A 26,554-nucleotide genomic window follows, 5' to 3' on the forward strand; every position below is an offset into this window, starting at 1 on the left:
TTGTTTTGTTCGATGTTGAGTTTTACTAGGTTTTACAAATCAACCCTTTTTTTTTCAGAAGTGCATGTGGAGAATTTTAAGGCTATCACTACTGTTTGACAGATCCCTTGTTTTCTGGTATTCTTAGAACTCTTTCATCCCATTTTCCGAAACAGGACTCTCAGATTTATTTCACTGTGCGGTTAAGTCTTTCTCTTGCAAACAGATGTGTAAGCAAAGTAGTTGCAGCACCAAGCATAAATTAGTTAGCATTTCACTTTGGTTTCCATTGTAATTTCTACTATAAAATGTTTTCTCTTTCTGAATACTCTGTCTAGGTTGAAGTCATTTAAAAGCATGAAAGCTATGAAGTCGTTATGCCAGTTGTGCTTTTGTAGAGTTTTGCTGTTAAGAGGACCTTATGTTTGCTACATTAACTGGATTTTTTATGCATATTTTGGCCAAGATTTACTATTTAAGCTTGTTCCCTTTGATATATGACTGCATAGAAGATGCAGGTTGTTCAAGAAGTACAAGTTGCAGGGCTCAAGTTCTCTGTAGCTGTATGCTGGAACCAGTAGTGTCTGGAGTCAGCCTGTGTGCTTTCCTGATCCTGGGTTTTTTGCATTCTTGGATGGAGATGGTTAGCTGAAATAAGCAGAAGAGCACATACCCTAGCAGTGTAGATAACTCTAAAAGAAAATAGGTAAGTGGGTTTTATTCCTTTCAGGGTGAGGAGAGAAGAACACAGCTTTTCTTCTTCCAGTACAGGTAACTTAATTAGTAGTAATTTATTCCTAAGAAGTTTCCAGTTCAAAATATTTTCCTGACCAAGTACCTATACTACTTTTTTTTTGCTAGGTGAGGGTGAGTAAAATTCAATTCATGCTGAATTGAATTGTGTGATTGGGCAAGGCTATGAAAGAAGTATTTACAAAAAGACCCCCTTGCAGTTCCAGGGTCAGGCTGTCATTCTGGGTGATCTGTGGAGACCTTGGAAGGAGCTGTCAATCATTTTTATGAACTGTTAGCTAAGCCTGGGGAAGCTTGCATTTATTGCTGGATGTTGACTAAAAAAAAATTGGATAGAGTCCTAGATCTTTATGTTGAATGGAGTAAAATTAATTAACTGCAAGTTTCCAGACCAGTGACTAAGAAAAGAGGCCATTTATGATATTTATGGTATTCCCTAGAGTAGAAGCTGGAAGGAATGAGAGTGTAATCTACCATCTCTGACCTGCCTCAGTAGGCAGGAGTTTACATTTCAGCACTCTGTCTTGGGTTAGGCACAGTACCTCATTACAGGTTCAGCCCTTGGTTTATCTGGTGTTAGGTTTTGGAGTTTTTCCTCTGATGGAAGAGAGAATGGTCAAGTTGGAACCCTTTTCTTTCGCTCCAGTAGAACTTGTCTTCTTGGTTCACAGTACCTCAAGTTGGTACAGCATTTTGCTTGCATCAGGAGAGGAAAGTATGCTTTCTAAAAAAAAAAAAAAACAAAAAACTACTTTGTATTAGAGAGTTCCTTATTTTGTCCTTGTTCTCCCCTGCAGAGAATTCTCCTGCTTGCAGATAGTGGGTCTGGCTGTATACCACTGGCCGTCTAATCACATTAGTGATTGTATTTCAGAGTTGACTTCTGTTTGGCCTGTGGAGCAATCATGGCATCAGCAGGTGTCTGAGAGAAAGCACTGAGCATCTACAGCCTGACCATCTTTAATCTTAAACTTCACAGAGAGATAAGCCATTAGCTACATGCAGAGCTTCCTCTAGATGAAAACTATGGTCTTCCTTCTACCAGAGATTTACCTATAGAGCTTTTTTGTGTAGATTATGCAGTAGAAATCCTTTATGTTCATTCCATCAATTGTTGTGTCCCCCAAAGCAGAAAAAAATTCTGAAAGTATTTCCTGAAAATAGAAATAAATAATAGAAATAAATATATCAAATGTTATAAATAAATATATAGTAGTTGGTGAGTATTTGTGAAATTGAGTTTACTATTGTAAGTAACAGAGAGCAACCAGCATTGAAATAATGTAGTCCTCTGTCTCTCCCAGTACAGCATGTTGAACCTTCTGGGCAATTGCAGGCAGAGGGGAAAGAGTAAAAATCCAATAAGTTGCTGTAGGTTTTTCAAAACATACGTGTCTGGATATAAGAGGAGGACCCTTTTAATGGGTTATGCAGCATAAACAGAATCCTTTTTAGGCAGGAGAAAAGTCACGTAGAGCTCAATCCATAGGAAGCCAGTTTCATTGTTTCCATTCTCAATGAAATAGCTTGCTGGTTTGCTCTTCTGGGCTGCCACCTTCTACTTCTTGAAAAAGATAAAGAGTCTTCCTGAAACTGCATGACATCTTGTATGGTATTCTTACAGTTTTACTGGAAATGCATTCAATTTGAAAAAAAAAATGCAGCCTAGTTTGTTATGGGATGATAAAACCAAATTTTCTGTGATGTTATTTTCACAGGGATACTGACCTGAAAATTTCAAATTTCAACTGAATTCTGTCAGGTATCAATGGAATACTCTGTAGTTGAGTAAGAACATTGCAAAAGAGAATAAATTGAATTGTATTGCTAAATTTTTCATTGCTGTTTTTAAGGTGTAACAGTTTTGTCAAGCAAATGTCATTCTTGTGGTTGTTGATTTAAATAGGCAGGAACATAAATGAATTTCTATACTACTTTGAGTGACAGTTGGCAGAGTACAAACTGCTTTACTAAAAAGCGCATTAGGCAATAGTTCCTACAAGACAGTTCAGAGAAACCATAGGATGAAGTGAATTCAAAAATCACAAGAAAGTGAAGCAAATAATCTCCCATCGGGGCTGAGAGAATACAAGGAAAAGCTAAGCCAGTTTGACAAGCTGTAGATATAAATGTATTTAGAAGAATATAATTTTCAGATTTCTACTCCTCAGAGATGCTCCTTTTTTGGGTAACAGTTTTTATACCTAAAAGATGCAGTGGCAAGCCCCGCAGTATACTGACAGACAAGTGTAAGGATGTTTCAGGAAGGCCTTCATGTCTTTGGCACCTACATGGAAGAGGGCAAATACGGAGTGATCATGTAGGCTGTTAGTAGTTGCTGAGTCTGGTAGCTTGTGAGAGGAAAGTCTACTCTAGCTCCATGCTTCCTCATTCAGCCAGTAGTGAGACTGAGCACATATTCCCAGTAGACACACAGCCACACACAGTGTACCTATTGTATACACGAGTGATTGGCCATGCAGATCAACACAACAGAAAACACAGCATAAACAATAGCAATGGATTCACCCTGCTCCTCTCCCTGGCTGACCAGCATGAAAGCCCTTTAATACCTGTACATATATTGTCGTGGCTTAGGAATGGTACTCACCAGTTCAGTGCTCCCACTGAGGCTCTCCAAACCACACTGCTGCTCTCTCTCACTCCCCCATGCCCCCCCCCCCCACCTTTCTGCAGCAAGATGGAGGTGAGAATTAGAGGCACAAAAGGGAAAGGTCATGGATTGAGATAAGAACTGTTTACTGGAAACAGCAGTGAGATAAGAAAACAAACAGTAACAGCACCATTAACAAAAGTATACAGAAAGGGAGAATGATTCAAGTGCAGAAATGCTCACCACAGATCCTGGGACAATGAACAATATGGGACAGCTTCCTTGCCACATTTTTTTCAACAGGAAGGAACCCCCTCTCCCCAGAAGAGCAAGAGTTCCTTTCCTGTGGCCTGAGGTGAAGTGGTACAGAATAACATCAGGGTCTTGGCCATGCCACCTCAGCCACATCCCTCATGGCTACTTCAAAAATTATCCTGCCCAAAACCAGCAATATATGTATATATATATTTATACACACACACATATACATATATGTATATACACACAAGATGGATTCATTTAGATCCATTTAAAAAGACATGAACAGGACAGCCAGAGGATCAGGCCCAGCCAGCATGGGTTATGAAAGGCAGGTCCTACTTGACCAGCCTGATCTACTCCTGTGACCAAGTTTCTCACTTCCTGGATGAGGGAAAGGCTGTGGATGTTGTCTACCTAGACTTTAGTAAAGCCTTTGATACTGTCTTCCACGGCATTCTCACAGAGAAAGTGGCTTCCCACTGTGTGTGTGGATTGGTATACTCCTTGCTGGGTAGAATGTTGGCTGGATGGCCAGGTGGGGGTTGATCTCTTCTCCCAGACAAGTGATAGAATAGGAGGGAATGGCCTCAAGTTGCGCTAGGGGAAGTTTAGGTTGGATATTAGGAAAAATTTCTTCACAGAAAGAGTTGTCAAGCTTTGGAACAGAATGCCCAGGGAAGTGGCAGAGTCATCACACTCAAAAAACATGGTTATGGCATTTGAGGACATGTTTTAATGATGGTAGTGCTAGGTTGTGGTTGGACTTAATTTAAAGGTCTGTTCCAACCTTAACAATTCTATGAATCTGAAAATTGCTATTCAGCTTTTCTTCTATTCTGAATAATTTAGCATCAGTTGCAATCTTTGTTACTCTTCTCGATATAATTTGTGATGAAGTTGAATAAAATAGCCATTAGGGTGGGTGCAGATGGATATCTGATGATGAACTTCATCATTATGAAAAATGTCCATTTGCCCCTACATTTTCTTTCTTGTATTTTATGCAGTTATTTATCCATAGTAAGATTATTTCATGGCAGTTTGGCTCTTCAAAGGCCTTAGGTGAGTGGCCTTTCAAAGGCCTAGTGGAAACCCAAATGAACTTTTTCATTCGGATTATCTATTTCCATATGCTCTAATAAAATCTATGAGATCTGTGAAACATGACTAATTTCTTGTCAGGATCAGACACCCCATTCTTGCAGAATATGGATATATCAATAGATTAATTCTTGCAGACAATGAGGAAAAAGCAAGTTATATGCCTGGTGCATCAGCTTCAAGAATATAATTTCTCAGACACTTAGTATCCCATTTTTTTTTAAAATTAGTTATTACTTTCAAAAGTTAAGTCTGAAGAAATAGAGAGACAGCATAACTACAAAGTCCAATTTCCTTAAAACAGAAAGTTTCCAATTTTTCCAGCCTTATTCACACTAGTGATACCTTGAAATTACTTCAAGTTAGATTTTATTATCCAGTAAAATACTAATCAGCATAAATGAAGCTGTCAGAAAGCTACATTAAAAACTGCCATAAATAGTTCTCTTGTTCTTTTGTCTATTCAGTTTAGATTAAAGCTTTTGATCATTCAGGGTCAGTAGAGACCATTATGGCTATGTACTCATATCTGTATTTTATCAGATGCCAGGAAATAGTACTCATTTATTCTGTGTGAAGTCTAATGCATTGTGGTCATTTGATGGTCTGAGGAGGATGCTGAGGAATCTACCAACACATTTCAATAAAATAGCCCAGTAGTTTATTACCTTAATTTAAAATTTGCATTTCTTTTTCTGGTCAGATTTTTCTAGCTTTGGATTTCAGCCAGTGAATCTTGTTATGTCTTTGTCTGCTCTAGAAACTGGACACTATTCTACTAATCTGGTACTATGTGTACTTGCATTTGTGCCACTATCAAAAAAATGCTTGTTCATTTCTTTTGTTGCACGCTCCTCCTCACTGTGGTGTTAAAAGGGACATCCTGTAGCCCTGTGCTTATTGTAACATTTTCCCAAGAAAATTAGGTCTCTGGTAGTTACTTTTCTATTTCTTCTTTTTCTACCAAGAAAAGTACAAGTGAAAGAAATTTGCCAGCTGAATAAATAAATTCCTCCTAGTGCCACCTATGTTTTTGCTCTGACACAAAGAGGAAAGTCACAGAGTAAACAAACAGTCTCTCCTGTGCTAAAATCTATACAACCTCTGCATGGCTGCCAATCATGTATTGCTTGATGTAAAAAACAAAACCCTATTTCAGCATGAGCAGTTAATGTTTTTGACATTGCTGAATAGCCAATTCAGCTCAATATTACTGGAAAAAAATGTAATTTGAGCAATCAGATGGATGAAATTCATTTTTTAAATGATAAAACCATCTTCATGGCTAGCATTTTCTTTAGTTATCATTTTTTGTCGTGCTTTTTTTTTAGTGTAGCTACATTTTTCATGTTACTGGTAATGTAGTTAAGTTTAATTTCTCCTATAAACCCTTGTAGAGGGCTGTGTATAATTCTGTTTGTGTCATTACGAATTCTGATTCATCAGTTTAGATTGTTGTTCTGAAGTCTTGGTTGCTGGAAACAGTGATTTTCCTCCTTGCCAGGAACTGATTATTTTTTTTCTTCCCAGAAGAAAAGCTTGTTATTTACTTGTTCATAATATGTGCTTTGTCTACCTGACTGATATTTGGAGTCCATTTGTAGCTTAGGTGTTTTTCAAATAAACATCTTCCATAAGTGAAGCAAGTAGATCAACACCAAGTAAGTAGATTTAGCAAGGCAATGCATTTAACTTTTAAAATGTAATAAAGGGTGTATCTCTGCCTCATGACCTTGTATCAGAGGTTGGCCATCATTCTGCAAGCACTTAGGTTTGTATTTAGCCTTGCTTTGTTATGTGTTCATGAACCAGTGATGTCATGGCCTATTCCTAGGGATGGTGGTAGGCTCCTTCCTTTTAATTTAATTTGAAAACACCTACTTTTGTGCTAGGAAACTCCTCCCCATTTATTATTTTCCCTATTCCATTGTGGGGGAAATCAGTGTTAACCTTGAATTAAGTCTAATTGTTGGAAATTAAATTTTGGAAAGTAGCATCTAAAAATCACTTCAGCATTTTGGTGTTGAAAGGAGAGCTGACTGGTCTGACTGGTTGAGCTAATGGGAGGTTATCTGACAAAGTACCTTTCTTAATTAGGGAGACCATGAGAGGAAGAAAACATGGAGGGAAACAGTTAAGGCTCATTAAGATACTCTTTTCCCCCTCAATCATAAGTCTCTTTACCAACAAATGAAAACATCAGACTAGTATTGTTCTGAATGAATAACAAGAACCATTCTTTCTGTGCTGTTTTGCTGAGTTCCCAACCTGAACTGAAGGGCAGCACCTTTCTAGGTGGGTAGGTTGGTGTAGTGGTGTATAGTTTTCATATTACCTTTCTTTTTTTCTTCCTTTTTTTTTAGGACTCAGCAGCTGACTTTGCTTCTGTTATCTCTATGGGCAGTCATGTTCTTTGCCACCTTTATGGGAGAAAACAGCTTATATAAGTAAAGATGAAAGGACCAAGATTCAAACAATTAAAGAGGGTAGTTGAACCCAGTGAGAATTACCCAAATGTATTTAAAATACAAATGTTTTTCTCTAAATGCTTTTTGTTCCTGTTATTTGATTTAAAATCCTTCTTGTTTTACATTGGGTAGCATTAAAAAGCTAGCAGTTGCCAACTTTTTATGTAACTTACCTGGAAACAGCACTGTCAAGTTCAGCTTAATGGTTGCTAGTGTTTTAGAGAGCAGCCTGAGTATACATTGAGAGAAGCTAAGGGAAAGCCAAAAGATCCAATGGGGATTTAAAAACAAATTGGATGACTGATACCATGATACATGCTGGAAGTTACTCTGTTAGTCTCAGAATCCTGACTAGAATATGGTTTTGATTATTTATGTTCTGTTTCTTCAAATTCCCCTCTATGTTTTGTACTTAACTGTTGTAGCACTTGGCATTGCCTGTCCTAATCCATTTTGTTTGGGATGTAGCAATTCTCATGGCACAACATTTTCCTCTGGAAGTGTAAACAGCTTTTCCCAGTGTAAGTTGGCGGAAGAGAGGACATTTATTCCCATGGTACGCACAAAGCCCATAAATGAATCCTTCTAGATGAAAGTCTCCATAATTGTAATTATCACGACTGCTATGAAAACCTGAATGCTGCTTGGAGAGTCTTGAATATACTTCTGACACTCTTTCCTTGCTGGTAGTGCTAGATCTTCAGTGCTTTTCCTGCTCTTTAATCCTGATGTTCTGGAGTTTTATTTAAAGTGAATAAACTGAGAATTCTGGCTCCCACAACTAACCATTCTTCAGCATAAACTGGTCCCAGCCCCTTTTACAGGAGGTGCTATTAGCTGTTATAATACCTGCATCAATCAAAGCAGCATACAAAGAATATATCACTATTTAAAGTAATTTACATCTTAAGTTTAAGATGTATAATATAATATAATAATATAATTCCTCAAGGGATGGAATAACATTTAAGCATCATCCCTAATGAGCAGTGATACTAAATATTCTCTTAGATGTCTCAAGTTATGATGTCTCAAGTTATCATGATCAATAGGAAGCCAAGTTCTTGTAAATAGCTATGTTTTATGGGGAGTGCTACTAGTGCACAGGCACTGACACACAAACACTGCATGTTGTCCTTCTACTACCTTGCTGTCCCTTGACTCTTATTGCCCTCTTCTGCATTTTTAAAATTTTTAGTCTTGGGGATTTTTTTGTTGTTGTTGTTTTCCCTTCCTGCCTCATAATTAATGCTGCTGTAAAGTCATTCCTTCCTGGCAACTACAATCCAAACAAAAGCTGGGCTTTACCTTACACTCAAATTTCCTGCTCAAGGGCTGGAAACTCCAGATGATTGCATTTATATCCCATCAGTGTGAGACAGCAGGCTTGCTGCTGCTCCTTGAGCTTGCAGGTCTGAGCCCCCGTGTCCTCCAAATAGGCTGATAGGGTTTCTGGCCTTGGAAGGGAAGGAGCTCTTTAAAGTACAAGAGTGCTCTCTCCCCTTCTCACCTGTACTTGCTCAAATCTTGTAGTCCACTGATCTCAATAAATGAAATGGTGTTTAGGGTTATTCCAATTATGTCATCCATGATTTCTGCTTCCACTGTTTTCTTCCAAAGCTTTGTTCAGAACCCTGGCTGGAAGCAAAACCTGATGGTAGGATAATTGTGGGTATTTGGGGCTTAACACTGTATGTTCTTTATGCTTTCCTTTCAAGCACTATTTATTATACAATCCTTTTTATTTTACAGTGCTTTCCTTTGAAGTTCTAGATGTGATTTACACAGATTAATCAAAATGGGGTAAGCCTGATCTGGTAGAACAGGTAGAACGTCAATACTACAGTTTTACAGATAGTAACAGAACGGCATAGTTGCACAGCCCGGGACATGAACTAGCTTTTAGTCATGTGCTGTTTTGCTGTAGGGCTAATAGTAATGTCTCTGTGGTCTCTTAGGAAAGAGATGTCATGGCTGCTGCCATTATCTTGCCTCAATTTCAAATAGCACAATTTAATGTCTTCAGTGGTCTTGTGATTATTTGTTGTAATTGTCACAGTTCTCAGGTTTCCTTGTTTTTACATAGTTTTTATATAGGCTGCTTCTGTTATGTATTTCATACCCCAAGAAGTGATTGCATGTCTGAAAGCTTATTCAAGTTTTTCAAAAAAGCTGTATCTCTTGGTCTAATAAAATAAGTTACATTGACCTACAAGCTTTGTCTTGTCCTTAGCTGTAGAATTCTTTTCGTATTTTGTCTTCCTTGAATGCTGAAGAGGGAGTCTCAAACTGGGCCATAAATTTCAATTAAATGCACCATGATGAAAGTTATGTTTGTGGTCAGAATGCGGCAGGTGGTTTTAAGTTTCAGACTGAAGCTGTGTGGAGAGGACAAGGTAATGCAGGTACACAGTTTTGTGGTAGTTGGGAATGGAGCTGTGGCCGAGCCTCATCCCCCATGGGCTGCAGCTGTGAGGAGCAGGTGAACGGCATTGAAGGAAATGAGACCCGGAGTGCCCAGGTGCACTGACCATCACCAAAGGGAGCAGAGGGCACACAGGTGCAGGGCATGAACATGAGGGGTATGAAAGGCTGGGCTAAAGAACAAGAGGTACAGCTGCTTGAAAGTTTCTGATGTTGTATGGTGATGGTTTGGGTATTGTGGTTGGCTCAACTGTGATTTATGTGCAATAAGGTAAGGCTATTTCTGGTGATAAAGCAAACATCTTTTTATCCTGTCTAATCTCTAGTTATAATAATTTAGAACCTTTCACAAGTAGTAAATTCAGGGGAACTGAAAGAAAGATAAGAAAAACAAAATATGAAGTAAATAGGCTTCTTGTTCCTGCAGTTTATAACCTGGTGATAGGTGAACCTTCAGGGATTTAAAATTCAGTCCAGATGAGCATCCAGCACTTCAGGTTGTTATCAGATGAACCAGTTAAATCTAGAGAGGTCTTACATAGGTTTACCATTCTGCACTGTTACAATGAAATAACACAAGGGCAAATTTCTTAATTGCACCTCACTATTTGTTGTATCAGAACAGAAATTGAAAGCTGTTTGAATCTAGACTACATGTCAGTTTAGAGAGACAAAGAAAAGCTGGAGGTTTCCTATTTATTTACATTATTTTTTTCTTTCCCACTGAATATGTTGGCTTGGACAAAACCCCCAAAATTTAATTACCTGACTGTTGATACATGCAGAGATGTGTGCACTTTTGTCAAATATATGTTATTTATCTACATGTCTATGTTACAAGAGATTTCTCAGAGACGCAATAACAAGCATTTTCAGTGTATTCTTATTTCTACTTGTACATAATGATCAGCCAAAGATTAACATTGTAACTGTTTTGCAACAATTTGCAGAACATTATTTCTTTTCACTTCAATGTGCCATTGTAATTAATTCACATTAGAGAATAACATTAAAATTTAATTTACCTAGTTCAGTTTAATTCTGGGTCCTTGTTAGAATGTAGCTTAAACAATGGCCGCATCTTATGAAAATATATAAAAGGAAAATAACATCTGCTTAGCTATGCTGGCAAACACCAAGGCTAACGAATGGTTGTCAGTATCAAAACAGATGCCTGTTAACTATTTAAAAATTATTATTTACCAGTCTAAGTAAGTCACCAAATTAAATTAACTCTTGTTTGTAGTGTGTGGCTCAAGTTGCTTTTCTATGGTGAGGCATGATGAAAATATTGGTAGAGTGAAAGGTTTGTTCCCCTTAAGAAGTCTGACTTCAGTGTGACATCCTATTTGGCTTGCTTGTGGAATCCATAAAAACAGTTTGATTTGATGAGGATTAACTTGTCAGTAGAAGAAAATTTTCCTAATATGCTGAATATATTTGTCTGCATAGGAGTATTACAGTTCAAAATTCTGGAGGGTTTTCCTTGGAGTGGAAAGGAAACATTTAAAGGAAATACAGCTAATATGATACTTGATTGTAGGATCATACAATCAAGTGAAATAAAATAGAAACAGCTTCAGTGTTCTCCACTCCACATGTCCTATTCTTAGCAGTTCTCACCATGTATACCTTGGATCTTCTTAGATCTACCTCACTTCCCAATGTATGCAATGTAACACCAACACTCAAAACAATGAATAAATTGCACTCAACATCCATAGGCCTCTCTTCCATTTGTCTCTCCTCACTCAAGTCATAGTAAATTCAGTTGCTTCTTTTTCCTGGGATGAGAAGTCATTTTCAATCTTTCTTGGTTATCCAGGTCAGTATTAGGAAAGTTCATTTTCTAATGAGGAGTCTTATTTTTTCAGCTGAGACATTCAGTATACAGAGTCAGAGGTTTACAGGTCAGGATGGAGCCATGACTGCAGATTCTAAATTATTTCCTTGAAAGTATAAAATTTTTTAACCTTGTAACAGTGTCTCTAGCCTGTCAAGTTTCATAGCTCTAAGTACACTTTCATAGAGATGTGAGCATTACACAATATATTTTGACCACTTTTTTCCATAATGGTGACACTAATACTTGAATAACTTCATCATGACGTTATTCTTTTTCCTTATTACTTTTTCTCCAAAGCAAACAGCATTTAAGGAGATTAAGTGATTTTTAAGATTGAGTCAACAAATTGCATATTGTGTTTTATCTTTATCATGCACAGAAAATTACTGCTACAGTGTGTCAGTAATTCAAAATGGCATATAAATAAGACTGAATCCAGCAGAGATGGTAGTTTGGCAAACACTGCTCATTATTCTTGATATCTCATATCATATACTTTTATGGACATCAAGAGGAATTAAAAAGGTGTCTGTAGGTGTTACTGAGTCTTTTGCTGTTTTGTCAGAATAATCTGTAAGTATTGCACATACTTAAACAGTTACAGAAGTTATGAGTAGTGCACAAGTGCAATGCTCACTTTTCACCACTTGCTCTGTTAAAACTTGCTGGATTGCGTATTATTCTTGCTGAAAAGTGCAGTCTAGTTTTTTACCTGAGGTTTTAGATGCATCTTCCTCTTTGTTGTACATATTGACTTGCTCATCATAAAGACTTCTCGGTAAGATGTGATAAAACCTGTGGGAACAAATTTTTCCCAATGATTTTCTGTCTCCACAAAGCAACTTTTTATGAACTACTTACTACTTCAAAACTATGTATTTGGGTTTTTTTTTACTCCTCTCATCTGAGTTTCTAGCAAGTGTGAGGCACCGATTATCTTGTAGAAACCACTGAACTCTGACTTCTTATTCCTTTGATGCTTCTTATGTTGAATTGCTTCTCTCAGTCAAGAGTAGAAGCAAGGCAAGGAGAGAACAGCGTGCAAGGATAGAGAATTTCCTGTGGTTAGAAATTAAAAAAGCCATGAATTATAGTTTATCCCACAATTATAGTTTTATTGTGCACTAGATGTATGTGGAATTCTGGAATAATTATGCTGTGTGAAAAGTTGGTTTATTTGGTTTCTCTTTGCTCTTCTTTTTGCACAGAATGAGTTTTAAAAATGCTTCCTTCTGTTATGCCTGGTAATAGACTATGCATTTTACAGCATCACTAAAACCAAAAATAAGAGACAGAGAATGTGGCCTCTGAGCAGAAAGTTTGGCTGTGTCCTGAGAGGATGGCATAAAATCATCTTCTGTTCCCTGTGTTTTATTCATGTAGAATTTTAAGAATCTCTCTTCTGTGTTTTGTCCTGTGTGATGGAGGGGCAGATTTAGGTTGATAGAGGACCTCCAAGATTGTATCCCAACTTCTGTCTCTTTGCCATTGCCAGTCTGACACATTGGGCATTTTGGGTGATGTAATAGGGATCATCTCAGCTGTTGTGCTGCCTCTTGTTCTGCATTAAAGCTGCACCAGGGTTAGGAGTGTGTTGAACATGAACATAGACTAGAGTTCCCAGGAAAACTGGAAAGCAATGAGTGAGTCACCAGGAACTACAGCATTGCTCAACAGACTGGTTGAGTTGCTAACAAAATGTCTAGAAAAGAGAGTTGTCCTTGACTCTGGAGAATTATTTAAGAGGCATATAAGGAAAATAATTATCTTGAGAAAAGCAGACTTCAGAAAAATAATCTGCTTGAAACCTTCAAGTTGAGTGGAATGCAAATCAGTGGCACTTTGTTCAGGGTAATCAGTTTCTTTAGTTCTACTCCTCCGGTCTTCTTTGTGTGTTGCGGAACATAGTTTGAAAGAGAACTGGTGGCAAGATACACTTAAAATAGTGGCAGACAGGCAATAAATTCTGTACATTTCTTTGTGTTTTCCTATCATAGAAATACAGACATGGTTGAAGACCAATTCTGACTTTCCTGAGGAACTTTCTGTCAAAAGTATTTGCTAAATGGTGTTAAATAAATTTAAATGAGCTATGAAAAGTGAATGGAGGAATAGCCTTTTGCCTGTGTTTGATACCTTGGCGGAACTGTGGCAAGTCAATAGCAACACTAGTTTCCTTTATGCTGCTGACCATCTTTTGTACAGAAAATGTACCAGTCTTGCTTGCAGTTTAAGATTAAGGGAGATTAAGTAATTCTCTCATCTACAGAATTAGTTTCCCTCTGTAGCATGCAGAAAATATAAGGCATTGCATGGAAGTTTGGAGATTATAAAATTGGTGAGATAAAACAAATGAAGAAGGTACTGCATTATAAACTAGGAGCATTTGCACATGAAAAATGAAAGCCTGTGTGTTTCAGAAGCACAAAGATGTTTGATCCCACATACACAGTGGGGGCTGCATCTTGAGAAAGAAAGCTTCAGAAATAGCAGGGAAGGGCCAGGGATTGAGGGGCTGTTGGTTGAACATGTACTCCTGGCTTTATGCTGAGACTAAGAAGCTATCACAGTCCTTGTAGGCAGTGTAGCAGAAGGAATCCAGAGCAGAGATAGAAAAGCATGTTCTGCCATTATACAGCCTCTTACTGGGTTCCTTATCTCTGCTAGTGTTAATACATTTAGGAAGGATGACAGGAGAGAAAAGTGGTATAGAAAACTCAGTAAATCCCCCAGATTAAAAGGTAAGCTCTCAAATTTACCCATTGAGGTGACTTGAGGTAACATATCAATCTTAATACACACAGGAAGATTTGTAGTATGGCAGTTTTAATGAGCTGTAATAGGGGAGATGGACCAATTCATATTAGAAATGGAGTGCCAGATTTTCTAATGGGATGGTAATTAGCTCCTGGGTCGTAGCAGTCATGATGGATTTTCCATCACTTCCAAGACCTTAAATCTGATTGTGTACTTCTCCATAGAATTAGTTTTGACTGCAACTTGTTAAAGTGACTTGGGAATTGTTGTGTGAGAGTGTCTGCTCTGGCTAGATGAGTGTTTTAAACTTACTTGTAGTTGATGTACCATTCCTAGTCAACAGAAGATTCCAAGGTTCAATTTTACTGAAAGTACAAACCATCTTTAAAAGTGCAGATCCATGGAATACTTCCACTGTGTTGGAAGGAATAGAAACACTGTCCCTCATCTCTCAGGGCAGCCTTACTTTTTTTTAGATTGATCTCTGCTCATCCTGATCACCTATGTTCTCACTGGATTGTCAGTGAGATCTGGCAGATCAAGTTCTTGCTACTGTTTTTCAGTAACACTTGAGAGTGAATCTCTGGACTGTTTCTTGGCCCTTGTCGAGAGTCCTGCAAATTCCACTGAACAGATTGGAAATGAAATCTAAACCTCTTAAACTGTGTGTACAGCTGTGAAAGAATTTGATGGTGCTGATTTGGGAAAGATTGTTCAGCATTTCTGGAGTACCTGGAGGTTGTTATGATTCTTCTCATTCTTCAGACTTTCTGTAGCTGTAGTTTTCAAGCTGTTTTTGTCCATTGTAAAAGTATATTACTTTCAAAGCTGGCTATAATAAAGTGAAAGCAACTTCACTCTTCCAGCAACATAACCTGATGGATGTCTGTGGGATGCATTCTGTTCTATGATAACTTTGTTACTTACATGGGATTCTACCAGTGTGAAGGGACAATGTATTCTATGTTGTTCTTCCTACAGATAAGCTTGTATTTGATAAGAGTGACATCTCTCACAGCCAATTAAGTTTCATGAGAGGTGGAAGTCCTGCTTGTCAAGCCTGATTTCTTTGTATGACAGGGTAACCCACCAAATTGATCAAGGGAAGCCAATAGATGTAATCTTTTTTTTTATTTCAGTAAATATTTTGATCATTTCTCTCACAGGATCCTTCTGGACAAAATGTTCAGCATACAGCTGGATAAACACATCATGAGATGGGTGAACAGCTGGTGCAAAGGGTCAGGCACAAAGGGTTACGGTGAATGGGGTGACATCAGACTGGGGATCTGTCACTAGTGGGATTCCAAAGGGCTCCATCCTCAGCCCTGTGCTCTTCAACATCTGCATTAATTACTTGGACAAAGGACTGGAAGGGATACTGAGCAAGTTCGTAAACAATGCAAAGCTGGGAGGAGCTGTTGACTCCCTTGAAGGCTGGGAGGCCCTGCAGAGGGCCAGGCAATCACCAACCGTATGAAGTTCAACCAGGGAAAGTGCTGGACTCCACACCTGGGATGGAGCAACCCTGGATGTATGGACAGACTGGGGAATGAGGTGCTGGAAAGCAATGCCATGGAAAGGGAGCTGGGGGACCTGGTCAGTGGCAAGTTGAACATGAGCCAGCAGTGCCCTGGCAGCCAGGAGGGCCAACCTTGGCCTGCAGGGCATAGAACACAGCATCACCAGCCAGGCAAGGGAGGGGATTGTCCAGCTCTGCTCTGCACTGGGGCAGCCTCACCTCGAGTGCTGGAGGTAGTTTTGGGTGCCACAATATATGAAAGACTTTGAACTGTTAGGGAGTGTCCAAGGAGGGCAATGAAGATGGTGAAGGGCCTTGAAGGGAAGGAATTTCAGGAGCAGCAGAGGTCACTTGGTCTGTTCAGCCTGGAGGGGAGACCTCATTGCAGTAACAACTTCCTTGTGAGGGGAAGTGGGAAGGCAGGCACTGATCTCTGTGGTGACCAGTGACAGGACATGAGGGAATGGTCTGAAGCTGTTTTGGATGTTAGAAAAAAGTTCTTTACTGAGAGGGTGGTTGGGCACTAGAACAGGCTCCCTGAGGAAGTGGTCACAGCCCCAAGCCTGACAAAGTTAAGGAAGTTTTTAGACAATACTCATCTTAACATGGAATTGCTATTTGGGCTGTCCTGTGCAGGACCAGGGGTTGGACTCAATGATTCTTGTGGGTCCTTTCTAACTCAGAATATTCTTTGATAGTGGGTTCTAAACAATGCAAGAGGAAGCTCCAGGAGAATAAAAATCATGTTTAATTTTGCAAGATGGAATGTGTCTCATAGAGGCTGTTGCTTTCTTCCCCACTTCTTTCTTCTCTGCTCTCCCTTCTCTCCCCACTGCCTTGTTTTGACTTGTACTCTCTGCTTCATTCCTGCCTGCTGTGCTGAAGAGATATACGAGAAAAGCCTCCACAAGAATGCCTCCCATCAAAACACTGGGCACAGAAAAAGCTGTGGTAGGATCCAGAAGCAGCCTGAACCTGACCTGACTGAAATAATCATCTAAAGATACCAAATCATTCATTATTGTAGCAGCTTTAGTTGCATCTGTTCCATCTCGTAGAAAAAAATACCTCTGAGGGGAATGATTTTATTATTTGTAATTTTAGCTAAACACTTTACTCCCTGTCAGAGTAGTCTCTCCTACTTTTATGAGTTACTATTGTAGCATAAATCTTTTAATATTGTGGTTTCTGGACTAGCTTGCTGGTGCCTCATCACAGAAAGGTTTTTTGTTTGTTTGGGTCATAAAACCAGTGTTTTTTCTATCTGTTTGATTTGGATGAAATTGTTTCTAGTAAAGTCCCTAACATGGGAAAATGTATTAATTCTCAAAGCTGTGCGAGTAGCTTCCCAAGGCTGCCCAGAATCATGCAAAAGAGTGGTGCAGTAAAATAAGTCACTTTTTCCCTATGAACATTTTGAATGAGTGGGCTCAGAGAAAGAGTCTCAAAAACTCCTGTCCTTTTTAATACAGTCCTGTTCAGTGTTGTGTTCAGTTCACATGTTAGTCATGTCTCAAGACTAAGGTGATTGTACAGACACTGAAATCAGTTCAGTTGATTAGGGCATGGTGCTAATAATGCCAGGTTTGAACGCTGAAGCCTCTTTTGGGCTGTTCACTTAAGAGCTGGGCTTGCTATTCCTTGTGGATCCCTTCCAACTCGGAATATTCTGTGATGCAGAAGAGGAGAAAATCATCCATTCAGCTTCATGGATGTAGTGACTTACTTTGTAGTTGCTACGTTGCTTGCATCTCTGGCTTCCCATGGTCCTAGGTGCAGTCAAAGGGTGGTAGTCCTGCTCTTTTCTCTCCACTGCTCAGTCCTGAGCTGATCCTGTCTGAAAGCTGAGCAGTTCTCAGGGAATGCATCTCTACAATTGCAATAAGATGCCAAAGCTATAAGTGACCCAACTTGGTACAACTAGGTTTGTGTTTAATGTGCCAGTTACAGTTTCAGAAGGGAGAAACAGCACAGTCTTGGTATTGCAACAGGGCTCGAAGTTACAGCAAGGTTATTTTGCAGTGCTGACCTTACTTGCACTGCAGGTGGATACAGTGCATGTGAGGCCTGCCCTTGGCTCCTAATGTATGTTGTGGACATGTAGCAGCTGACTACCTTGAGCAGTCTGATTTTGTTATAGAAACCACAAATTAAAGCAACAGTATTGTTTATGACCTCTCAGGGCCTGTAAACAAAATATTAGCTCTTCAGAACTCTCCCTCCCCTGGTATTTTAAGCATCCATAGCTAAATGGTTTGTCCCCAGCCTTTCATCAGTGTTCCTCAAAGGCCAACACCATAAAGTACTACGTGCAGCCAGCTCTGCTTGGCTGTGAGTTCACTCCCATTAATAGAGACTGACTGTCCTACACCAGTATGTGTTATCCATAGAGGCCTACAAATCTAGTTAAAATATTCCATGCTTTTTCTTTTGGCATGAGGATGTGAAAAAACCCAACAACTTATCTTCCCTACTCTGGTACAGAGGATTTACATTAACTAGTTCTTACTGTCTTAAGTCTGTGAAGGAAGTGGAATTTTATCTTGCTTTTCTGGCTCTGTAGACAAAAAGTCCTTGCATATGCAAGCAGCTGTCAGAAAATTCCAACAATACTTTGAGTTTTCCACAATTGCGGGGTCTCTGTCACACAGTACATACTGATTTACTGTATTGGGGTTTGGAGACCTTCTGCAAATCCATTTAATACTGACCATTTAGGGTTCAGTTTTTTATTGCAAGCTTTTGAAATACAGGGTGATGTAGATTAAGAAATATTTCCTGCCCCTTCATTCAAAGAAGATACTATTTAAGCAAAAGCAAAGATGAATGCCTCTACATAGCAAGAAAAAGGCAGACAAATTATAGAAATTGCAAGTCTTGCCCCTAACTGAGAAATAACAATTCAATCCTGTTGTAAAAATCTATTTGGTTTAGGTTGGGGGTGACTGTGTGTGGGGATTTGCTGGTTCTCGCTCCTTGCTATCTCACAGCAGCCACAAAGCCTGTGAAGGGTGCGGCTGTAGAAAAATCTACAGGGAGTTCTTTATCTGGGGACACAAGTGTTGTGTCATGCTGGTTTCTCAGACTGGATTTTGAAAGTGTTTCTGATGCTAGATTTTTTTTTTTTTTTTTTTTTTTTTTTACATCTCAGTGCAGTTTGAAAGGGGTACAAGAGTATATTCTACCTCTACACAGCTGTCTTGTCTTCTTACAGCATTTTTTCATAGATCAAGTAGGTTTTTGGGATCATGTCTACTTGCTCCATGGGCAACTTTTAAGGTGGACCAATATGTTTAGGTAGATTGGCAGGAGGGTATTGATCTCAGGGGTGTAATAATCCTACAAGCTTTAGGAAGAAGCCAAGGAGGAGGCAGAGAGACCCCTTCCACAAGAAAAATAAAAACTGTGATGTGGGAAACATAGTAAGGGTAAGAAGACTTCCAGAAAGCTGTGAAAGCAGGCCTCAGAAGCAGAAGGAGCAGAGAGCTTAGAGCTAGCTGCAGAGACTGAAAGGAGAAAAGTTACAATAGTACAGCAAGCAAGGACATGAAACAATAGTTTGAGTTTTAGGCTTGGCCAAGATAGACCTTAAGACTAGAAAAATATGCCTAGCAGGATAGTAGATGGTTTTAAACTTAATAACAGAGTACTGTGTATTGTAAAAACAAAGCGTACAAGCAAGCAGTATGTGAAGCAGATGTATGTGTGCTTTTAGTGGCTGGCTAGAGCAGTTGTCTGTAAGCTTTAGCAATAGGCTATTGGCTAGACAGTTTTTTAAATGCTCCATAACAAAGAAATCTTTGGCTGCTGCTGGCAAGATGTGAACTGTTTCCAGCTTTCAATTGTCTTAACCATGTAATGAGACTGATGCTGCAATAAAGCTCAAGGAACATATCCTAGCAGTCCTGTCCTGTTTGTGCAAACATCTAACACACTGTTTGTGTGCCATTTTAGACAGCAAGAGCACCCTTAGGAAAAACCTGTATAATACCACACTCTTGGTGGTCTTCTTCACTTAAGAGTGTGATTTATAGGATACAGCAGATGAGACCAGTATAATTCGGTGCCATGTTTTTCTTCTCGCTGTTTGATGTTATCTCTCTGGGACAACACCATACTACAATTTCAGATTGTAGGTTCAACATGATAGAGCTTCTCACAGAGGTGCTGCTTCTTAGAGCAGGTTGTGTGGTGCTGTGCAGTGTTTGTTTTTAATCAGCTTCATTATATCTCTTCTCTGGACTTTTTCCTGCAACCATTTCAAATTGCTACAAGGATAATTCATAGGTATTTGAATAATGTGTGTTTGGTGTGGCTTCTTGTAGGAAGTGATGTCTGCTTTCAGCATCTAAAGAGGGTTATTATAAACAGTTCACACTACTGGAAGGACGATGTGGGGTTTGGATTCCAATTTATTATCCAAATAGTGCCATTCAGTTCTAGATGGGGAAACAATTTGGAAGTTTAAATGTCAGATCTAACAGAAGTTCCTCCACAGCCTGGCATCCTAGTAGGCAATTTCTCCATTCAGTCTCTGCAGGAGACTTCTTATTAGGAGTAGAGGCAGTTATTGCCCTTACCCAGAGGTGTGGAGGCTGCCCATATTGTACCTTAGAGTAGAAATGGACTGTTGCCTTAATTAAACTACCCCAAAAGTCACTTGATTTTAATGGAAATAAAATAATTCAGTGGACTTTTTACTTTGATTACACATCAAAACCAAGAGCACATTTGGTATCTATAGAGAATTTCTGCCAACAGTGCAGCAAATCAGAATTTTGTAAGAAGAACGTTATTAACATATTTATTACCTGGTTAATATAACCAAGGAAGAAAAATGTGAATACTTCTCTAGGAGCTGGCAGAGGAAATAGTATTTTCTGATTGTGCAACTAAGGAAAACAAGCTTAGATATGATCTAAACATTTATTTTTGCAGGTTATAGTTTTTTGGAAATACACTTCCTTTATTATCTGTAGCTCTTGACTGCCAGCCCAACATACTATAAACTGCTGTTCTGATGACTGTCAGTGCTCTTGCAAATATAATACTGGATTGTGGGAGTTCTTACTGAAAGTTTATTTGCAGTTTAATATCAAAGGGTCAACTTGAAGCACTTGGTCTTAAAAATCCCATTTGTTTCTTAATGTCAGACCAAAATAAAAGCCAGTATTTATTTTCTTCCAATGTAACTTAGATATATAGGAATACTATTTCCAAATGCCTCCCATCCACTTACTTTTTTTTCCTGTTAGTAGTCTTTGGGTTTTCTGGATGTAAGAGCTGTGCATTGGGCTGGGTGTGCTAAAAGGTTCCTTAAGGCTCTTAAGTTCCATTACTTCACACACACATTCCTAATCACTTTGAAAAGACAATAAATATCAGCTTATAAATTAGTTATTTGCATCTGCCTGCTAATATTACAGTCAGTATGTAAAAAAACACCTATTCTTGCCTTGTAACAAATATGGACAGATAATCCAAGGGGCTCCAAAGAACTGGTCAGGGAATTGCTTATTTTCCTCATTAAAATGCTTGATTTTTATGAAAAGCAAACAACCATAAAAAGTCACAGGTCCCAAAACTATCTTGGAATTTTCTTTGAGGTGAAAACCATATATTTTAATGATAATTATTGTATTTTTACCTTTTACAATGCAAGCTTTGGTGGTTTTCTTTGGTTGTTGTTTGGTTGGTTTGAGTTTGATTTTATGTTTATGGCAAATTCTAGAAATTTCTGTTTCTAGTTTCCTTTGTTTGAAAAAACTGCATCCACATAAATTGAAATTTGTTTTTTGAGGTACATTTTATAAGATTATAATACTAAACCCTTTTTATACATTAACTGAAGCATTTTTTAAACTTAAAAAAAATAAATTGAAAGGCAATTTGACCAAGTCATGCATGTAAAATACCCTTGTTAGAAATGAATGTGGAAGTTTTTAGATCACAATCAAAATATTTTAGGAAAGTATGTTGTACTGTTGTACTTCAGCATTTCTAAGGCAGCAAAAAAAGGTACTGTCCAGTTTGTTGAGTGGAAATTTCCCAAACAGTACAATAAATTGGAAGGCTTGGTTATGCTATATGGCATTCTGTGAAAGTATTTTATTCCTACATGGAATGAACCCAAGATTTAAAAAAAAATCCCAAATACAAGACTATGATGTGTTTTATGGGCACTACCCAAAAAAATTATATGCCAAAAATATGCAGATATATCTAAAAGGCCTGGGTGCAGATGATGGAGAACATGGCATTAAGATGTTTCTCTACCTTTGACTGTAAAAGTTGAATTTCTTGGTCAAAGAGAAGAGTTAGAGGGAAAGTTCAACAAACTGTAAAATGGGATTAATAAATCCAGAATGTTAAACTATGGAGGCTACTTAGAAGGATGGCTGCCAAGCACACAGGAGTAAGTGAAAACCATTGAAGTAAATACATAAAGGGCTTCTGCTTTCCTTTTGCTAGAGGGAGATAACCTTTGAATAAAGGTGAAGGAAATTCAGCAAGGTGGGGAATTCATTCACCCAGGTACACACTAAAGTTGCATTTCTCAAACTTAGGGGCTTATAGAAAGGCAGTCTTGAAGAGCTGAATATATGTTTTAAAAACAATTTTCCACTGCTAGGAAATATTTCTGGAAGGCATGCATTTATTTGCTTTTACTGCCAGCAGCTGCTCATGCTCTAGAGCAGGTGAGTCAGTATTTAGACTTGTAGCAAATATTTGCAGATGCTTTTCACTCTTACAGTCTGGTGGGGCTTAACAGCTTCTCCCAGTGGAGAAGTGCTAGTCAATATGGCAGTGGCATCAAAGGGGGTATTTAGTGCTGATAGCTGTGTAGGCATTGTTTGCGTGGTTTCAGACACAGTTTGTATGAAAGAAGGGAAGGATAATCACATGTAGATGATAGGCCCAAATAGAGAGGCATGTCTGCAAACAAAATTGAGATATCTAACAAATTCAAGGAATACTTGTTTCTAGAGTCCTACCATGAGACAGCGTTTATTTCATCTTTGTCCTACCCTGCAGGGCTCCTCTGAAATGAAAACTTTAAAAATAAACACAGTGTAATTCATACACAATAAATGTAAACATGTTGTTTAGCTCTTTCAGAATGGGACTCAGTAGTGGGTGTGATACACAGGAAAGAACAAAACAGTGTTTTTTGGTGTCTTTTATCCTAGCCTAAGTGAGATGGACACATCAGAACAGCTTGACCTCTGAAGTCTTTCATTCTTTCCAGTCTGTTGATACTAATGAGGCTCTCAGGCAGAATGATCTCCCCTCTTCTGTCATATCTTCACTTCATCCATTCCTAGCACCCTCTCTCTTTGTTCTCCACATGAAAAGCTCATTTACTTGTTGTCTTGCTGGCTGCAACTGCTGGGGTTAATTTCCTTTCTGTGCGTTTTCTTCAAAAGGCTTGAAATGTCACATAGCTACATGTCCTGCTGAGATGCTCTTGTCTTATTAATGTACCAATGGGTGTTTTTTAATGAGAAAACATGAAAGTACCATGAGCCTCCTCTGCACCTCCCCAGACTGATCATGAGAAATTGATGAATTGTGTGAAGTCTGAAAAGACTTGGGAATTCATTTTAAACCTGTTTGGGCAAATATGCACAAATAAGAGTTTGTTCTTGAGGAAATTGTTTGAAATTGGCTCTTCCAAATAGCATATTTTGATGAGGGCTCAGAGCTCTGAGGCTGAACACAACCTGGCACGGTATCCCCAGAATTATATGACTAATGAATTCTCCTCATGTGATAAAGGCAATTTGCATCACAGAGGCTTGCATTAGCTGTTTTCACTGAATTCTATATATCAAGTTAGTAATTTGGAGCTCATATATACTCTCTAGCGAGACCCATCAGATGCTCATGGGCTGCATGCTTGCTCTCACTGTTAATCTCCTGAGGAAGTGATGTAGTATAGACCCCCTGACCAGGTTCTTCATCTCAAGACTGGCTTGTAACTCTGATGGTGTGTGGTTGTTCCTTTGTTGTAGGCTAAGGCAAAAATCATCATCCCAATAGTGCTCTTGAAGAGAGCTCTGGTAGGTGTTTTCTTGTGGATTTGGGAGCTTCACTTTCAACTCTCCAATATCAAACTCTTGGTCTAAGTGATGTTTGCTTTGGCTGCACTTTTTGTTCTACAGCTTTCATTGTATAAGAGAGAAGAGAAGGCAGGAGAGCAGAAGGAAAAAAAAAGGGATAGGGAGCTGTTTAATCTCTGTACTGTGTTTTAAACAGGTCTGGAGAGGTCTGTCTCACTGTCTACAGTTACACTGTGTGAGGCAGGCTCATTGCAGCTCACTGAAGGAATGGTTTGGTGGTTTCCTTCGTGGAGACTTTCTTCTCTTGGTTTTTTTTCATGGTAAGGGCTGTGCATGAATTTGAATTAAGGGATGTGGCTGGTATCAGTAGGAATCACAGTACTTCTAGAAGCAGTGCAAAATACCCAGGATCACACATGTTAAAAGCCTCAGCTTTGGGTTAACAGTAGGGTAGTTGCTATGGTTAGGGTTTTTGTTTAGTTGGTTTTTGAGTGTTTTTTTTTTAAGTATGTCAAGCTCAAGACATGATATCATTAATTATTTGTGCCTACATTACTTTCAGGAGAAACTGAGGCACAGATTCTGGACCTAAGGGCTTTCTGGGCAGTCACACTGCTGATGTGATGAGGTGAGGACACATGCTAGGCTGCATCTGGGAGTGTGCCTTTGACTGCTGTATGACTTTCCTGAGCCATGTCCCCTGCCAAGATACCTCCCACACTGCAATGCATGTCCCTGCTGCTCCAGAGTCTCCCTGTGCACCGTATTGCATAGTTCCAACCCCAAAGTGAGGACAGGAAGGTTGGAACTAGCTAATCTTTAAGGTCCATTCCAGCCCAACCCCAAAGCTAAGGTTCTTTGATTCTATTCCAGATGGAGCCACTCAGCACAGCCATTGTCCTTGAGGCTGGCTGGATGCCCTGTGGGGCACTCCAAGCCAGATGCGTCTCTGTGCTGCAGGCATGTGAGAGGCTGTGCTCTCAGCAAGGAGAGCAGGTCCTGTGCTCCATATCTGAGATTTTCTGGGGCCTGCATTATATTGTCCACTTTGTAGCTGAGACTAATCTGCTTGCATGAAGCAGGAACAAATGGGGCAGAGTCCACCTTCTGTCACCTACAAGCAGTTCCATGTAAGAAAATGCAAAGAGCCACCCAAAGACACAAGAAAGGTTCATCTAATCACTCTTATGTTACTGGTGATAGACAGCTGGGGAAGCCTGGAGAGGAATATAAGAACACAGCAAGCCTGTAGTGATCCCTCCACAGAATACTTCCCCAAAATCCAGGGATTTGTGGCTCAGGTACTCCCTAAAGACAACGGTGCTAACTTTGTATTCAGGAGTCCTTGACAGATTTTCATTGTGAGTTTTCCAATTTTGAACATATACACACTTTTACACCTATTCCTGCTAAGACGTTTTGCAGCTTAACCATGTATTTTATCATCAAGAATCTCTCATTTGCTTTGAACTTCTTGCCACCTGCAAATTTCATTTAATACCCCCAGTGGGAATTATACTTCGACACCAGGAGATCCCTGGCTGAGCATGTGATGTATACTGAAATGTGTACTGCATGGGCAAATGGGAGTCATAAAACAGGGATGCTTTTGGTCTGTGCTTTGTGAAGGCATGTCAGACTACCACTGAAACTCCTTCTCCACTGCAAGAAGAGTTTCCAAAGAGTGACTCACTTTGTACTGTCGGGTAAAAAAAATTAAATCCTGAAATCTAGTTTGAAGCGTAGGGGAGGAGGTGTGGGAAAGGAATGATGAGGAAGTTTCAGATGAGACCTTGTCTTGATACATGCATTGAATATTGTAACCTAAAATCCATTTATAGTGAGGTCAAAAGTGCAGAAGAAAATAAAGCACTACAGGATAAGTATGGCAGGGATTTCCTTTACAAAAATACATCTCAAAATGTGAAACAGTCCTTGAAAGTAAGAACAGTAAGATGTAACAATAGAGCACAAGTCTGGATAGAGAAGTTATTGATGGCAGCAGATCTTTAAATTACATGGAGCAGTGGGGAGCACCCAGTGCTAAAAGATAACACATGCATATCCACATACTGACACATGCTCTTTTTTAAAATTGGGCCTCCTGTGTTGGTGAATTCATTTTGTAGCAGCAAAATAAATTTTGCCTAATCTCTGATTTTCATTCCTGATAGCATCTTCCTTTTTCCAGCAGCCAGTAGTTACAAGGATGTCATGCGAGAATAGTCACTTATTGGTATGAACTGGTGCCTTGGCCTTGCAAATCTCATAGTCCTAACTCCTGTGTTGATGAGCTGTGCTATTTTTTGGGGTTCTGTACTTTCAAATTTCAGAGGATTACCTGCATGAGTGAGACTTGTGGAACTGAGATCATTAAGAGTGCACTCTGTGTGCTCAAATTCAATTTTTGTATTATAAAAACATATCATTAATTCCTTCCATTTCATATTTGTGTGCATATCTACACCTACCTTATTGTGATCATAAAATCAAAGGGAAGCCACTCAGGAGCTTCTAGGATTGAGGTTTCATTATGCCTAACATCCATACCTTCTTCCAGTTACAACGTTTTGAAACAGGAAAGCACTCTTTTGGTGGATTCACACCCTGAAGTTTGGGGAGTTTGTCATCACAGTAGTATGCAAGCAAATGTAGAAACATCCATTTTAAGGTGTTTTACTCATCACTCTTCTTGAATGTCATCCCTGCCAGCAGGAATTGAACCAGATAGTTGCCACTGAAATAAAGCAAAAAATCTTCACTAGG

The 26,554-nt window shown here is 39.1% G+C and overlaps 1 long non-coding RNA gene across 2 annotated transcripts; it reads right to left on the minus strand.

Annotated features, from left to right (window-relative positions):
- LOC140683742 (uncharacterized) lies at nt 1-26,527 on the minus strand. 2 transcript variants are annotated; one of them, XR_012055124.1, is made up of 4 exons: nt 26,339-26,527; nt 12,159-12,241; nt 1,786-7,128; nt 1-1,456 (listed from the first exon to the last, which is right to left on the minus strand). It is a non-coding gene; the product is annotated as an uncharacterized lncRNA (long non-coding RNA). The 2 variants fall into 2 exon arrangements; XR_012055123.1 differs by lacking the exon at nt 26,339-26,527 and adding an exon at nt 17,452-17,516.
- Nucleotides 26,528-26,554: the final 27 nt, after the last annotated feature.

This window comes from Taeniopygia guttata, chromosome 3, assembly GCF_048771995.1.
Source record: "Taeniopygia guttata chromosome 3, bTaeGut7.mat, whole genome shotgun sequence".
Taxonomy (NCBI): domain Eukaryota; kingdom Metazoa; phylum Chordata; class Aves; order Passeriformes; family Estrildidae; genus Taeniopygia; species Taeniopygia guttata.